Source organism: Bactrocera latifrons, unplaced genomic scaffold, assembly GCF_001853355.1.
Source record: "Bactrocera latifrons isolate USDA-ARS-PBARC rearing strain unplaced genomic scaffold, ASM185335v1 scaffold_87, whole genome shotgun sequence".
NCBI lineage: Eukaryota > Metazoa > Arthropoda > Insecta > Diptera > Tephritidae > Bactrocera > Bactrocera latifrons.
The window spans coordinates 824,099-841,268 of NW_017537567.1; the positions used below are offsets into that span (position 1 = coordinate 824,099).

Here is a 17,170-nt window from a genome sequence, read left to right on the forward strand (position 1 = left end):
CTGATGGACGAATCCGGCAGAAGAAAACGAAAATCATTATACACACGTAGTATATGGGAGTTAGAAGAGTATCCACCCAATTTTATCTATTAACTATTAACAAGTGACATACTATAAAAATGTTTTCTGGGTTTCATTAAGAGATCGACTCAGCGTGAGTTTTCGAAAAATCGGTTTTTTTTTTTGAAAAATCCATTTATTAAATATCTCAATTTTTACTCAAGTTACAGCTTGCACGGTGAACGGACGGAGGGATAGACAGGCCCAGATTTCAAGTTGTCTCTTCGATCTGATCATCCATATATATTCATATAACCCCATATCTATATCGATTAGTTTAAGGTGATACGTACAACCGTTAGGCGAACAAAACTACTAAAACATGTTGCAAGCGTGAAAATGTGTGGGTGTCTCAATTTAAAGTTTTTCACTTACCATATTTCAAATTCTTTTAAGGTAAGATTTACAAAAGTTGCTCGTCATAGATCTGGAAGAAAGGAGATGTGTAAAGAAATTATAGCCTTTGTTTCGAATATATTTTCTGAATTAAAACTATTATAACTAAAGTACGAGTAAAAGTGCTATTTTTTCAACTGATACTTAATAATAATAATGATGACTTAATAATAAAAATAAAAAAAATACACAGAAATTTCAAATTTAATGCAGATTTTATTATCATTCGAAATCCATTGATTGAAGCAAGTGGAAGTGTGGAAGTGGCACCGCCTCATTGTGACCAAATGTCGCCGAGATCACGAGCTTCAATTTCTGGTATCAAATAGTAATATTTAATTTAATAGTAGTAATTGTCGTTATTGACGGTTGCGTTTTCACTGACATCATTTTTAAAAATATACGGACCGATTCCACTGACCCACAAACTACACTCCTGTAGGAAATGGTAGCTCTTGAATATCTTCAAGTTGTTTACATATCCATTGAACTATAAACGGGCCTCATCGCTGAACAAAACTTGAAACGAAAACGTCGGATCTTCTTAGAACATTTCAAGAGCCCATAGACCAAGCGATGTCGCTTGGGAGGTTCTAGCAGCTTCAGAACTTGCACAAGCTCTATTTTGTACTGTTTCAGTTGAAGATTTCGACGTAAAACGGTGTGGAATTGACTCTTCACGGTCGGGAGGAAGATGAGTTTTAAACATCTAGACACTTTATTCTCCACTGTGCAACTTTTGCCATCCAAAGGTTGAATTATCTTGATTCCCATATTTTTTAAGAGCCCGTCGAATTGACTGGAATTGATATCAGATGTATCAATAAAGTTGCAGGCGTGTTTTTGATATCCGATGGTCAATTTGACCCATACCTAGAAGTTCTGGGCATCACAAATGGAATCAAACATGGAATTACGAGAAATCAGTATAACTCGGTTACGCTCAGAAGATGACTCAAATTAGTGCGAGAGTTTTCTTTTTATCATATTAAATCCCTTATTTGAGATCTGACATGACAAATTGTCTCGAAGAGGCAATTAATACAGTTAGATTTGTTCACCTTGAAGCTTCTAAACTTTTAAATACTGTGTGAGATAGAACAATGCCAACAGCTTTACAGGGTAATATATAAGCCCAAGAACAAATATACGACTGAAATAAGTGATCATCTCAACATTATGGATCCGAAATTAACTTTACAGGCGGTAGCAACAAAAAGCAAAAGGAACATATTCTGAATGAGTTTACTTGGTTCGAGAGTATATGCAGCCGGAACGTTTAGTATGAGTGCCGATTTAGTAGGACCAATACTAATGAATCATGCAATGTTTCAAATATTTATTGCACTGCCAAATAACTAGCACACATTATGAGTAATTGCTGACGAATTTAATGACCAAAGCGCCGAAAAACTTAAGAACATTGGCGCTGCAGGCGGCAACACCTTAGAAATCCGTTTGGCAAAAGCCGACCATGCGACGAAAGTCCTTTTCTCTACAGCCATGAAACTGTTAACCGTTAAACGCCCGACAGAATTACGATAGGTGTGAATTACACGCACACACATACACCCACATATACACACATGTACATGCAAATATAATTATATGGAAGCGTGTCTGCGTGCAAACGTCCAACTAATAAAATATAACACTTTTTAGGCGCCATGCGTTGCATGCCACATATGGCGCTTGGCGTGAGTGCGTGAGTGGCAGGCGTGTTGCGTGTTGCAAATTTAGTGCAAACACAAGTCAGCGAGCCCGTCTGCGCCTACTCAACTCATGCTGGCTGATGAGCCCGGCAAATTAACCAAACGCTCGTGAGTTAGCCATGTTATTCATAAAAGTGCATGAGTGTGTGTATAGGTACGCATTTGCTTATAATAAATTATATTTTGGCATTGCAGCGGTCTGTGAGTGATTTTGCGCTCATTCATTTAAATGTTCTTCCAGCTCCGAAATTCGCCTGTTCGTTGTTGTTTTTTCATGCATACGCTAGTATGCCGGTTCGTGTGGCAATGATTTGGCAGCAAGGTGTGAATTTCATAGAAAAAAGTCAACAATAAAAACAACAGCAAGAAAGGGTAGGCCAGCTAAGCAAAAAAAACAAAAAAAAAAAAAAAACAAGTCAAGAACGTGCGAAGTAGTTCGCACCTTTTTGCAACAACTTGCTGCGCAAACTGCCGTTTTGTTGTTGTTGCTATTGCTGTTGTCAGCACAGTTGGTCTCGTGTGTGTTTAGCAATGTTTTTTTTTTTTTTTGTTTTAGCTGTTGCTAAATTTTTTTCGTGCGATTTTGCCAGCAAACCCAGCTCTGCCTTGCTGAATTAATTTGTATATGTGGAGTTGTTGTTGTGACTTTTGTTGTTGCTCTTGTATGTGTTGTCTTTTCGTGGACTCGCCGATATTTAGCACTTTAGAACATAGTTAAACGGGTGATTAATGGCTTTTTAAGAGGCTCAAGCTGCGTATTTGAGACGCTTAATTGGAATCTACAAGTCAACAAGTTGAATTTAGAGACATAAACACACACACACACATACGTGCGTACACGCATTTATGTATAACGAACATTGTATGCAGGCAACGCATGCTACTTGCCGCAACATAAATCTGCTTAAAAGTTGGCACTAATAGGATTTGATTGGTACGTTAGGCAGCATGTAGACAGTTCGCAAGCAAAAATTAAAAAAAAAAGACAACAACAAATAAATAATTAAAAAAAAACTAAATTTTAGCTGCCCTGGAGTTTTTATACCCTTCACAAACACAAAAAAAAAAGTTTAAAAAGAGATTGATTTTGATCGAAGTTTGTATGGCAGCTTTATGCTACAGTGATTCGATCTGAACAATTTCTTCGGAATTTTTTCCGTTGCCTTGGATAACCAAGCGTGCCAAATTTCGGGAAGATTGCTTCTCATGCAAAAAACTTTTTCACACAATCACTTGATTCTGAGAGTTCAGTTTGTATGAAAGCTATATGCTACAGTGATTCGATCTGAGCAATTTCTTCGAAGATTGTATCGTTGCTTTTGACAATTACTCATGCCAAATTTCGTGAAGATATCTCGTCAAATTAAAAAGTTTTTCATATAAGCATTTGATTCCGATCGTTCAATTTGTATGACAGCTGTATGCTATGGTTGGATGTGCACAATTTCTTCAGAAACTATAGCGATGCATTGAACAATAGTCCATGCCAAATTTTGTGAAGGCTACTTCATTTTCCATAGAACGACTTGAGGTGGATCGGCCAGTTTGAAAGTATGTATATGGCTTAGCTCGACAGGATTATCCTTTATACACTATATATGAACTTCGACATCTCTTCTTGGTTATTACATACTCCATAGCAAACTTAATCTACACTGTTCAGGGCATAAAAATAAATTAGAAAAATAATAAGAAAAATAAAAGAAATTCGCCTAAATACCATATCTGCCATCTCTTCGGTATTGTTGCATGCTTATTTCCCATTCTGGTTGCTGGTGTTAACTTCAACACCTTTTTGTTCTTGAGTCACTCCTTTCTTGTTCGTTTGATGAGACGCTTTGTGCGCCTGCGCGTAATATGACACCGCCTTCCACCTCTGCGATACTTTTGTTGTTAATTAGCGTCAGCCGTTTTTTGTGCTCCCATTTTTTGTGTATTTTATGTTCAGTTATAAGGTTTTTTTTATTCTTATTTTAGATTCATTTATATTTATTTTCATTTATTTCTTTAAATTTTTTTCTCCCTAACCACTTAACGAGGTGTTGCCCCAGACAATATAGTTAGCGCACATTTGTGCAAATTAACACCTACGTCGGCGTTAGCGTCTGAAAGCTGTTGATGGCCTTTTGATTGATGGCATTGGCGCATACTTCAGATTCACCGCATGTCTAATATTCATTTTCCAGGAATTTGAGCATAAAATGATTAAAAGTAGCTAAGTGATTTGTAGGAATTTCAGTTGTGAGAAGACTGGAGGAACCCCTTATTGTTAGAGGATTTTATTTGGTGAATATAAGTTGGGAGAATATAACGGTAGTAAATGAAAAAGAATTTCAGCAGAGCCATATTTGATCATCAATATTGTCGCTAGAGTTAAAATAATTCCAGGTGGCCACATCTGGTAGCGATTCTAAGCTTAGGTTATGCATATTTGTATTGATTTTCCTTCAATTATCACATGGTGCATTGTTTAGGCCTTCATATCAGTATGTCGATAGTTCGAAAAATATTGATGACTTATGCAGCATGAGTGCTTATGTTTGCTTGCTTTTGTTTTTTACTTTCAAAAGCTTTTTGTATGGTTTTGTTATAGTTTGTCTAATACCATTTTCTTGTGCCGCCTGCTGTTTCTCGAGTTTGTTTTGTGCTCTACTTACGGCCTAATTGCCTGTATGCAAGTATTTTCATTGACCGAAAGTTAATACATACGCTTGTGTACTCAAATATGGTATATAAATAATATATAGGCGATCATACACAAATCTGGTTTTACATGGCTTGTGGTAAAAACTAATTTGAATTGGTAGCAAGCTTCCAATAGCCGTGATCGTCTAGTGGTTAGGACCCTACGTTGTGGCCGTAGTAACCCAGGTTCGAATCCTGGGCACGGCAGTGCTTCCCGGATGCATTGTCACGGATGGAAGTGAGTTTTTTAATAAATTTTTGTATTGCGAGCTTAGCTTAATTATAATGCACTTCATTTTATGAAAATTTACTAAGAGTTGAAGATTTAGTTACTGTATATTATATTTGACTGTTCGTCCAAAAGGTTGTATATAAATATAAATTTTATTTAACACCTGGGGAATATTCTGATTTAGATACAGTAGGGAAAGAGCTAATATGAGAAAATAGAGCTCTTTATAATTTCATCAAATAACATCACAATTTTTATGACTCAGTGGAGGATAAAAGTTATTACTATGTCCCTAAATAGCAAAAAAAAATGGCACTGCTTTTTTTAATTAACGAATTGCAATTCGAATGATTTTTCTAATAAGTGTTCTTTGGAGCTAAGGTTCCAAAAATAGGTATTCATGGTCAACCAGCCAATATGTTGCTTTATTTAAAATATTTACAGGAAAGTGTATAGCGAAAAAGATCAGTCGTAAATGTATTCCAAGGATCCTTTCCCAGACAAAAAAGTTCTCTTATCGATAGAATAATGCAATATGCTCTAATTAAGGATGGATTCAAGAGAGAGACTCCGTCGTCGAGTCCAGGTATTCACGCCAGTGGATGAACGTCTAGCCACAATCCGCTTCAAACGAAGTCTTTCTTTAACATATTGCTAATTTACGACGGAAGCGAAGGACAATCATATCAAAGATGCCGCTTGGAGCGTACTTAGGAAATCTGGCCACGCCACGATGTCAAAATCGTGCTTGGTGATTTTAACGCCAGGGTAGGCGAAGAAGGTACCTTTAACACAACAGTCGGTAATTTCAGCCGCCATGAAGAAACATCCTTAAATGGGTTGTGGCCAAGGCCCGAAATATTGTTGTGCATAGGAAAATTCTCCAAGCTTCTTGGCTGTCTCCGGATCGAGAAGCCACAAACCAGATCGATCATGTTGTTATTGACGGAAGACATGTCTACAGTGTTTTAGACGTGCTTACGCTCAGGGGTCCTAATATCGACTCGTACCATTATCTTGTTGCAGCCAAAACACACACCATTGGTTTTCGGCAAATGCAAAAGAACAGCTGGTACGATGAGGAGTGCCGTGTCGCAGCGGAAAGAAAACAGACTGCCTACAACACGTGAGGGATGGGATAGATATCGAGAGATGGTTCTCAAGAAGAAACTAAAAGTCAGAACTCATTCTTGTTGATACAAACTCAAAATAAAAATCTCAGAGCATCTACCAAAAATATTATTTAACGGAAAAGGAACTAGTTTATTATATAAAAACTTAACATTATGCTGAATATTCTGAACTTGAGAACAAAAAAACGTAATACAGGTATATGACCAATATGAGAAATTTTGGATTGTGAAGCTCAAGATATTCAGAAGAATAATATTTGTATATCAAGTAAAAGTTTTGCAATATTTCAATAAGTTATTAAGTTCAAAAATAAAGATTCAATAATATTTATATATTCAGGAGTTACATGGGTTTACGGGTCTCAAAAAAAAAAAAAAAAAAAAAATATTTATCGTCTTATTACATTCTACAACATCTCTAGAATATTGTTATAGAAGTTAACCCGAACAATAGTTTCGGAGATACAGCCTTCAGAACTTGTGCGCTCTTGGCTAGCTAGGCTAAGTGCGCCGTCTCTAAACCCGTTTTTCTCGAAACTGTATTTTTGCAAGATCGGTTGGCAACTACTCAATTGGACGAAGGATTTTTTTTTTTTCGAAAATAACTATTTGGGAAAAAAAAGTAAAAAAAAAATTCTAATAAAATATTTAATTTTTTAAGCAATGTAACGACGTAACCCCTTAACCCTTATGTTGCCACCCAAAAAAAATCACACTGTCTGCCGCCCAGGGTACCCGGGTACCCGTACGCACATTCGTGCTTATAAGTGCGTTATACGTAAAAATAATTGAGTGCATTCTATCAGGATCTATTTATTGACATCTTAGAAAGGTATTTCTACTTGCATGTACCATACAAAATAAGGTACAGACACCATCATAGTCCTAAATCAGGAATAAAACGCCCTCTGCTCTAATGTAAATTTCTCGTTTCTGCGAAGGCCAGTTCCGTGGAATTCGAGTGGTGGGGAAACTGGTCGTTCTCTGAATTGGTTTGTACTTCAGGAACGTTCGAGAATACCGTGAAATGAATATAAGCTTTATAGTTCAGTTTCTGTCGTTGACTCGAAGAAGCCAGACGCTGTCTCTTATACACATCTAGATGTGTATAAGAGACAGCAATTCGTAGATAATCGATTAAACCATGGGGATCCAAGAGGATTTTAGCCTATCTTTTTTAGAAAAATTATTATTCAACAAAATACACTCCGGTGGGTACCCGGGTACCCGGGTGGCAACATAAGGGTTAACATGTAAAGAGCTCTTGACGAAGATTCTCTCTCTGGCAATTTCATGAAATACTTGGCAAAACTTGACCGTCAATTCTGACTTGCACACCATTTACACTGGCTCACCCGTTACTATCTGCTTCAGAAATGTACTAATTTTGCTAAGATTCAGCATTTCCTTTGAGGACGAAACTAAAATTACGCGTGATTGGCTGTCAGAGTATCAGCGCCTTTATAGAAGTAAAATTAGTAGTTCATTTCTAATATGCTGTTCTCAGATAGATGAATTAATATTTGGAAGCTTTAGTGAGACCTGACAGTCAGTCGAAGCCTATTCTATGTCTGCATGTTAACCTAGATAACACCGCTAGAAGATAACATTCACGGGTCACCTTTTGCAGCAATGAACCATGACCTCCGAGGCATACCATACTTTAAAAATTTGAAATAAGTTTTATGTGCTTACTGCAAGGAACAGGTCAAGAATAAAAAAATATCAATCACACGCAATCATACTAGTTGTGAGAGGTTTTCTAAAATGAGAATAGATAAACGTTTCTTATGCTTAATGTGGTGGTCATATAGGGTTAGAATTTTCAAAAAATTAATTATTTTTATTTTGTTTTGTTAATGTACAGGTATTTAAGAGTACACAATTTCATATCTTTCCGGGGAATATTATCGAAGTTATACGCAAATTGGACGTTCAAGAGTGCTTGGTAGTTTTTTTTTTTTTGTTTTTTTTTTTTTTTTGTTGGTGTTTTCAACGTCGGCCACCAAATTAGTCTCAATTCTTTAATATATTTTTTTGCGATTAATCAAAGATTTTCCCTCACTGGTAAATATTTTTTATAGACAATTTAAGGCCGAAATTTTGGTCAAAAATCGTGTTTCTTTTTGATGAACTAGCTTTACTTTGCTTTACTAGATTCAATAATACTTTAACGGAATCTGTTTGGTTTTTTAATTGCAGAGCATTTAATTTAGAGATACATATTGTGATCACCGCAAAACGTCTTTTTTGAGAGGAACTCCTGGATCAGCTGTAGTATCTCTCCAAATAAATATTGTTTCTAATACTAAGTCTTAAAATACACCTAGAATGCAATAAATTTAAAAGTTTCTTCATAAAAAGTTCTGGAAAATTGTCTTTTTTCCGCGTTCAAACTGTAACTATAACTATGTATATAACCCCTTAACTAACCAAAAGCACTATGATGAGTCATATATGTATGGAATAGGCACATATTATCTTATTGCGACTAAGCTTGCCAGTAACAACCGCAATTACGCGGTACGAGTCAGTACACACTTCAAAAGCATAACTCCGACATTTTAGCTTCATTAAAAATCAATAAACGCGCACATTTGCGCCGCTAAAACGCTGCCGAAAGTTCAAATTAATAGGAATTAAGAAAAAAGTATATAAAAAAATACATAAAACAAAATCCAGCAACATTAAAGAGAGCAAAATTCAATCAACTGGATCAGTAGCGACCATATATGGAGTGCGGTAATAGCTTACGGCACAACAACAAGGCCAACAAAATTATGAGTCAAAACCGACATCGCCTACCAGACATTGTTACAAATTTTATTTATTTTAAATTAAACGATTCGTCGCGTTTACGATTATATACAACAACAGAGGACGGCAGAGCCCCGATACACTCGCTTCCATGCGACCACATGCAACACTTCGCAGCAATGTGGCACGGCTACTAAATTGAGCAATCAAGTAAATTATTTTGCTTTCGATTTTCAAGTGCTTTTTTTGGCCGAAATGCGTGAGCTTGCTAATGGTGGCGGCGGGTGAGCGGGAAGCATAATTCAAGTGCAACATCACTTACGCTGCCAACATGCGTGCAACACCTCAAAAACCCACGAACTTTTGGGTTTTTTTTTTTTTCAAAATAAATATCAAAATTTTATGAAATTTATAGCAAATTCAGGTGCCTTATGCGGCGCGGCAATTGGTGAACAACAAGCGAAGGGGATATTTGATGGTAATAACCAATAATGCATTGCGCTTTGTCCTTAAGTAGCACTCGCTTGGCGAATATGCTTTTAATTTCATTTTAATTTTGTTTTCGAGTGTGAGTACAACCAGCTGCTCCTCACCTCACAAACGGCATTATAAGCAATTATGACACAATAAGGATGAGCACAGCGTTGCATAGGGCAGTACTTATGTTGCTTCCGCATTGTAATTACTCGTTTGGTTGCATTGCATTCATCGCCGCAGTTGGAACTCGTAAGCGTATTACTGCTAAAACTATTTTGACAACAAAAACAGGATATTAAACGTTTCGATTCATTAATTTCCGCGCCTGGCGATAGTTGGCATTGACCGCTTCACCTTTTCAATTGTGGAGTTACACAACTTTGTAGCGCGTGGTGCAACGAAAGGACTAAGCTGTGCAGTAAACAAGAAGGGATGTGCGCGTGTGTTTATTCACAATTAACTGTTCAGTACTCAGGACATATGTAATGCAGATATATATATACATATAGTATATGTATTTTAAATACAAACATAAAATTGGAAGACAATGTGACTAGGATTCGAATATTAAGTAGATTTACATTTTTGAGTACAGATTAATCCAGGTTCAGCTGCTCTTAATAACAGCTAATTGTCTACAGACCATTAGCAGTATTATGACCCCCTCTTTCAAAACAGTCCAGAACTGGAGATCTGAGAAAACGGATTTCTTTGTGTTCCCAAGAAAGCGCAAAATCGCCAGCAGGAAGGGGCTGACAGGTCGAGAAAACTATAAGAAATGTCTAAAGACAGGTACTAGGGGAACAAAAGCGCACTGGTAAGACTACGCTGTTAAAATTCGCGTCAAGCGCAAGTATCCTAAAGAATTAATACTCCTCATCAACCTAATAACTGAACTTCATCTGTTATCACAAAGGACCGAAACTGGTGTATGCGTGGCTCATTGACCTAGCAGGCTAACCTAACCAAACCTCTAAGCAAACTTTATGCCAACTTATAAAGGTCAACGAAAATTGTACCTCTATCATAATGGGTATGTATTCGAGCATTTCCTTTTCCAAATTTCAGCGTTTATTTAAGAAAAGCATAAGCATCTTTCTGGTAATATATGGTCTCCATCGCAAAAGATTTGCACCATAAATGAACCAAGCTAACTTTTAATGCACTGGTTTAACATGGTTTAACTCAGCACAATTAAAATTAGAAAGTCCAAGCAATGAGCATTGACATGATTAAATATTATTGTCTCGTGATTTGTCAGGAATTTCGTGCGTTTTCGGCATTTTTCGGTTTTAAATTGACGAGTTGTTATCGGTAATGTTCCCCATTAATGGTTTCATCCAGCCTTATAGACTCATAATATTAGGTTGTGAAAAAAGTCTTGCGGTATTTTTGCGGTATTTGAATTTTCAGTTGTTCATAAAATTTCTTTTGATGACTCATGCCCAACTCTTGACCGATGCTACGGCTGCTACTATGCCGGTCTCTTTCGAACAATTCAGCGATTTTATCGCAATTTTCGACGACAGGCCTTCCGGAGCGTGGCGCATCTTCGACCACCTCTACACCAGAACAAAAATGTTGAAATCGTCGTTGTGCGGTGGAAATGGAAACAGTATCGGGTCCATAAACTGCACAAATTTTATTGGCGGCTTGAGATGCATTTTTGCCTTTATTGTAGTAGTACTGTAAAATATGCCGTATTTTCTCTTTATTTTGCTCCATGTTTGCGACGCTATAACTCACGAACGACTTAAAAGAAACGACAATCAATCAAATACGTGTTAGCGCGACGAATAAAACTAGATGCGACGAATAAATCTAGAAMTACGCGCTCTCAGCGCCAACTAGCGAAAATACCGCAAGACTTTTTTGACAATCAATACAAGTAAAACGCCCCCTTCTGATGCCACCAAATACAGAGCATTACCTTGACGTCATTATTATTCACCTTTGCCGCTGATTTGCCCAGGCTTCGTATATGATTTCTTGGGAATGTATATATTTTTCATCACCAGTCACAATCTGGTGCAAAAGCAAATTCTTCTTAAAGTGCTTAAGCAGTATTTCTGAGATGGACTTCTCAGACTTCTCTTGTTTTCAATTTATATGGGAACTGATTTTTTGGCTTTTGATTGTATTCGGCTTCATTTAAATGTTCTTAGATGGCTGTTTAGAAACTCTCAAAACAACTAGAAACTTTTCTTGTGCCATCTTCATTGAATAAAGCTTCCAGTTTCTCATCCGCAAAAATTTTTGGCTGCACAGGATGTTTTTCGTCTTCCCAGCCATAATCAATAATTCTGTTCAATACAATATACTCAATACAAGAAAAATATGAAACTTTACAATTTGTTCGTACCAAAGTGGATAGCTGTGTTTGGTATGGTGATACCATGTTGTCAAAATTTACTCTAATTGCAGAGAAATAATTACAACCGATTTGTATTAAAAAGTTCTTAATGTTGTCTAAATATTGAAATTAGCCGAACATACCCGAGGTAAATTTCTTTACTAGTGATTGCATTTTGACTTTTTTTAAATATTGGTATCGAAACTACGCGAAAAAAGTTGTTGTAATTAAGTGGCGACAGACTGAGAATACGGGACCTTTTGAGCTTAAACTTATAATATTAGCGGGTGTAAGAACAGATCGCTTTAGTATTACGGATCAATGCTGTGAATTTATCATATGGATAATGCAGAGAAGAGTTTTGAATTTTTTTTCTCTATAGATGCTTCGGCAATCAAGCTGTGTTGTTCTTATATAGGCAATATTGCAAAGGGCAAAAACCTCTCTAATATCTCAAAATATTAACTAAAGTCCCTTATGGAGCTCGAAACTAGTCCTTTGAATTACTGGGAATTAGGATCGCCTTGCAATGTTATTCCAACGTGATATACAATAGAGTAATTATTATACTAGACTATGTAAACAATTTGAACCCCCGGGGCCATGCTCTGTAAGAACTCGAAATCTCAGGATTTGACCATTCGAGCGATTCAAGACTCAGAATTAAGAACTGATCTATTTATGACCGAATAAATAGTTCAAAATATTTGGCGACCAGGCCGTACCACAAGCCATAAATACATTAAGCTATTTTATAACCATAAACCTGACGACTCTCACTCGCACATAAAATGGCGAACAAATCTTTATCGCTGATAATCATCAAAGCTTTCATCTTGATACGAACGGACAGGCGGCGCTTACATAATCCACTACAATCACACTTGACATTGCGAACTGCGGCAATAAAATTGCTGGGATTTTTTATAGCTTTATTAATTCCAAGTCAGCACTTAAAGCACAAAATCGTGATAATGATAACAAAGAGATCGTCAGCAGTGATTATAAACATAAAATGGACTTGCTGATATTAAGGGAAAATCGCGCGATCTACAAGCGATCGCTGGACAATCAGATCGGCGGTATCGCGTGGCGGCTTTATGTCGCTGACGGGTTGTAAATGATTATTTACGATGCTTAAATTGTGTTTTAATTTAATAAAATGTTTGCTACCCGGCCGCCACTTTAGGGTGCGCAACAAAGTTGTGCGGCTTTTTATGTGAGCCATTGATTGGCGGCGTTGCACAAACATGGTACAGAGTTTGATAGCGCAGCGCGGCGCAGGTTTGGCTTCGGTACCAGCTAGAGCGGCGTTTGTCGGTGGTCGTGCAGCGTGCGGCAGTAAAAATCATCAAGTGGCATTTTATGCGCGGCGCTGCCACCTTGGTGGCGATTTTACGAGGCGGCGGCGCTGCGACGCTGCGCTGCCTTCGATTGCGGCGGCTATAGCGGTGTGTTTGCATGTAAGTAAGCCTGTCTAGGCGTTGGTGTGCGCCAATGCGGCTGCGTAAAAGTTGTTAAAAGCCTTTGGTGCTCTATATTGCCAACGAAACAATTTTTTAGGGAGCAATAAAAGCAACTATGTTGCCATAAAAAACAATAAAAATATTTAATTAATATGTATATTTAATGTAGCGATTAAATGGCCGCATACATAAGGGGACAGCAACCAAAAATGTATTAAAAAATTGTTTGCGCATTGGTGGCATGCATTAAATGGCCATTAAATGCCGTTTGAGATTACCGAAATACTTGCGTTGGCAAAACAAATTCAGTCCACAGCACATACTTGAATATTTTTTTAACTCATAAAATTTTTTCTGTACGTACCAAACAACAACTTGCGCCAACAATGCGCATTTGTGTTAATTAATTTAAGTTTCAGCAATTTCGCAATCAAAATCCACCAGGCGGGCCAGCGCGTCAGTGACGGAGGCAACAGTTCCATGGAAATTGTAACTATTCCGCTCACGATCACCTCGGCTCATTAGCGCCAGCGTAATGAGCAAGTTGGCGAAAATTCCATGTCAACTACACGCATACCAGCAGTCAAAAGTAAATCCATGCCCGCACTTGCAACATGCCACATCATTTATTCTTTCTTTTTTTCTCGTACTTTTTGGTGGCACTGTTGTCTACACTTTGGCATGCGCCACGCACTGCATTTACACATTTATTTGAGTCCATCAGCATACACAACAATACGCAACACTACTTCGCTCACTCCATTCATGCCACATGTGCATGCAACAACTGCCGGTTGGATGGCGTGTCTGGCGTAGGTGCCTGATTAGCTATTCTGCGCCAGCAGCAATGAGGTGTTCAGAGTATTTCACTTATTTCTCTAATTAAATGATCAGAACAACAGCGCCAAGCAATCAATGTGCAACGTGGCGGCATTGCAATGCAACAATGATGAATGATCGATTTGATTGACGGCTACAGAAAGCGAAAGCTTCGAGAGTGTACATGTACGCCAAGGCGCCAAGGAATACAGATAAATGTGCATATATTGGTGTTGCCACATGTTAGCAAATAAAACCAAATTTAATAATTTTAAGATTTTTATGAAATCCCTTAAAGTCCTCTTTCACTATAGTTGGCTGCGCTGAAAGGTATGTTCACTCCGAAAGTTTACTGGCCGTGGTAGCTGTCACACATCAGCCTTATTTCGGTGCCTGATCGCAACGGAATCCACGAAAACCACAAAACTGATGAGATTGCTAAAGATAGTAACTTTTCCCTAATTTCCTCAGAGTCGGGTCCATATTTCATCAATTTCTAGTGCTTTAGCATTCAATTTATGAACCAGAGGACCCAGAGTGGAACGTGGGACATTCTTCTCCTTAAAATGGTTCATCTCGCCGCATCTGCAGATGTTTTGACTGGCAACTGTTTGATATATTCTTATGCATGCCAATGTCTGAAGCTAAATACAGTCATAACTTCAAAGATAATTTCGTCTATCTTGGCCTATCAACCTAAATATCCAACGCAAAATAACTCTGCCAACAGGTGCTATTTGGACTGATTACGCAATTGAGAAGTAAAGTCCTCAGTCGGCGACCAATGACCAAATTCTACAAGTTACTAAACAACCCCGTCCTGCTAAATGGTGCAGAGGCATGAACGATGACAACATCTGAGTCGAAGTTACAGTTTTCGAAACAAAGAAAATACCGCAGTTGATAGAACGATGAGCTGCACGAGATATACGACGACATTGACATAGTTCAGCGTCTTCGTAGTCAGCGGATCTAGCTCTGAGGCTATTCGACGTATTACCCACCGGGAAAAGCATAGGAGAAGACCTCCACTCGGTTTGAAAGACCAGGTGGAGAAGGACTGACTACACTTTAAATTACCAATTGGTGCCAAACAACGAAGAGAAGGAATGCCTGGCGCGCTGTTGTAACCTCTGCTATAACCGCGTACTTTTCGTCTTTTTCGCTCTACCATTGAATTTAAGAACCTCCCAGTACCTGCCTTTTGTAAGCCGAGAGCTTTCATTTCGCCGCAATGGTTCTTGTTTGGACCCCACAACGGCAAATAGGCTCACATATGATAAGGTTACATCTCATGTCGGTAACAAATGACCTAAGAATAGATAGGAAGGCGAATTGGTTAGCTATTTTCATCTTAATTTTCCAGCTTTTGTTCGACTAACTGTGAAAAATTTCGGCACATAAAATTTCAGCGAACCTAGTAAAGTGGCACTTACTGATAACAATCTTATTATATTTTTGTGTCAAAACGTTTAGTCGATCTACAATGATTTGTGATGTATATCTAAGAGTTTTAGAAATCAGCTAGGACTAATGATCATAGCTCTCCAAGTGGATTCCTGCTTTATCTTGTATGGGATCAACGATACCGCCTAACCTAAACGGTACTAAGAAGTCCGTAGAACTTCCTGCTTGGCCAAAAAAGTTTCAATATAAAGAACTGGAGCCATGATATTATTAAAAAGCTTAACACAATAAGAGCTCTTAAAAGCTTTGAGATACACTCAAGCAGATAATTCAAAACCAAAGCAGGATACATTTAAAAGCAATTGGGTGTCATATGAGTGGAGGCCAAGAGACGTTGAAAGACGATTTAATATGTCAGAAAAGTTGTTTGAACGCTACATGAAGTAGTCGCTTTCGCACCATATGCTGGTAAAAAATGGATCCATTATGACAACCCGAAACACAAAATTATGTGTCAAACTTTCCGATCTGGAAATATCTGAATAACCAAGTCATCAGGGTATATGATGGGAACAAAAGTGCGTGTTCTATTATGAGATATAATAACTCGTTGAAACCATTAAGGAGGAGTGCTACCGACAACAAGTATTCAAATTAATTGTACTGCGATTGCAGAAAAACCTTCACAATTAAGGCAATAATTTGTAATCCTGACAACGCTCGATCTAATGTTTCAAAGTCGTAAAAAAATAGAGAAATTTCTCCTTGTAGTTTCAGTTGGGCAGTACATTAAATATATCCTAAACGGATGACGGAACAGAATGAGGTGGCCATTTTTCGTCATCATTTCTTCATGTCACGTTTCATTTTTGTACAACGCATTGTCCAAATTATAACACAAAATATTTTCGAAAATGCTCACATTCACAATCAACGAAAAATCATCATCTCAGTACCGACCCTTTTCGGGTCTTCCTACGCGCCCTGGTCTGTTCAAAATGTGCAAGAAGCTCTGACGCTTTCGAGCCAAATTTTGTTCAGCGATTTCTGGCTTTATTGATATGTAAATAAGCAAAATTGCCGCATTTGGGAAATAGAGCAACATGAAGAGGTTTACGAGCTGCCATTTTATCCAGAAATACAATGGTTTGTTGTCGTTTGTGTGCTTTCTTCACTGTCGGTCATAACGTAACCGTCAATGGCGACCATTATCGCGCCATGCTAACCGAATATCTGATACCTGAAATTAGAGCTCGTGATCTCGGCGACATTTGGTTTCAACAAGACAGCACCGCCAAAATCATTTGATATCACACTGTTAGACTTTCTCCTGTGAGAACATATAGAGTGTTAAGTATATGCGAACAATCCCGCTTCGATTCAGGCCCTGGAGCAAAACACTACGAGTATCATTCGCCAGCAACCAGTCTAAATGCTCGAACGAGTCAACCAAAATTGGACACAACGGATGAACAAACTGAGATGCAGTCTCGGCCAAAGAAATAATTTTCAAAAACTAAAAGCCAAAGAACATTCCCTCGAATGATAATAAGCATTCTCAATTAAATTTGTAATTTTTTTTTTTTTTTTTTTTTTTTATTTTTTTTTTTTTTTTTTTTTTCTTTTTTTTTCCCTGCTGTATAGTGAAGTTCTATCAATTTTTTTATACCAAA

At 37.7% G+C, this 17,170-nt stretch overlaps 1 long non-coding RNA gene and 1 other non-coding gene across 2 annotated transcripts in view; one reads left to right on the top strand and one right to left on the bottom strand.

Annotated features, from left to right (window-relative positions):
• Positions 1-435: 435 nt before the first annotated feature.
• LOC108977324 overlaps positions 436-17,170 on the bottom strand; it is a 169,573-nt gene continuing 152,838 nt past the window's right edge. The window contains exon 3 of the long non-coding RNA XR_001994027.1: positions 436-487. This is a non-coding gene — a long non-coding RNA (uncharacterized LOC108977324). The remainder of the gene's footprint in view (positions 488-17,170) is intronic.
• On the top strand, positions 4,989-5,060 carry Trnah-gug. The gene has a single exon. It is a non-coding gene; the product is annotated as a tRNA-His (tRNA).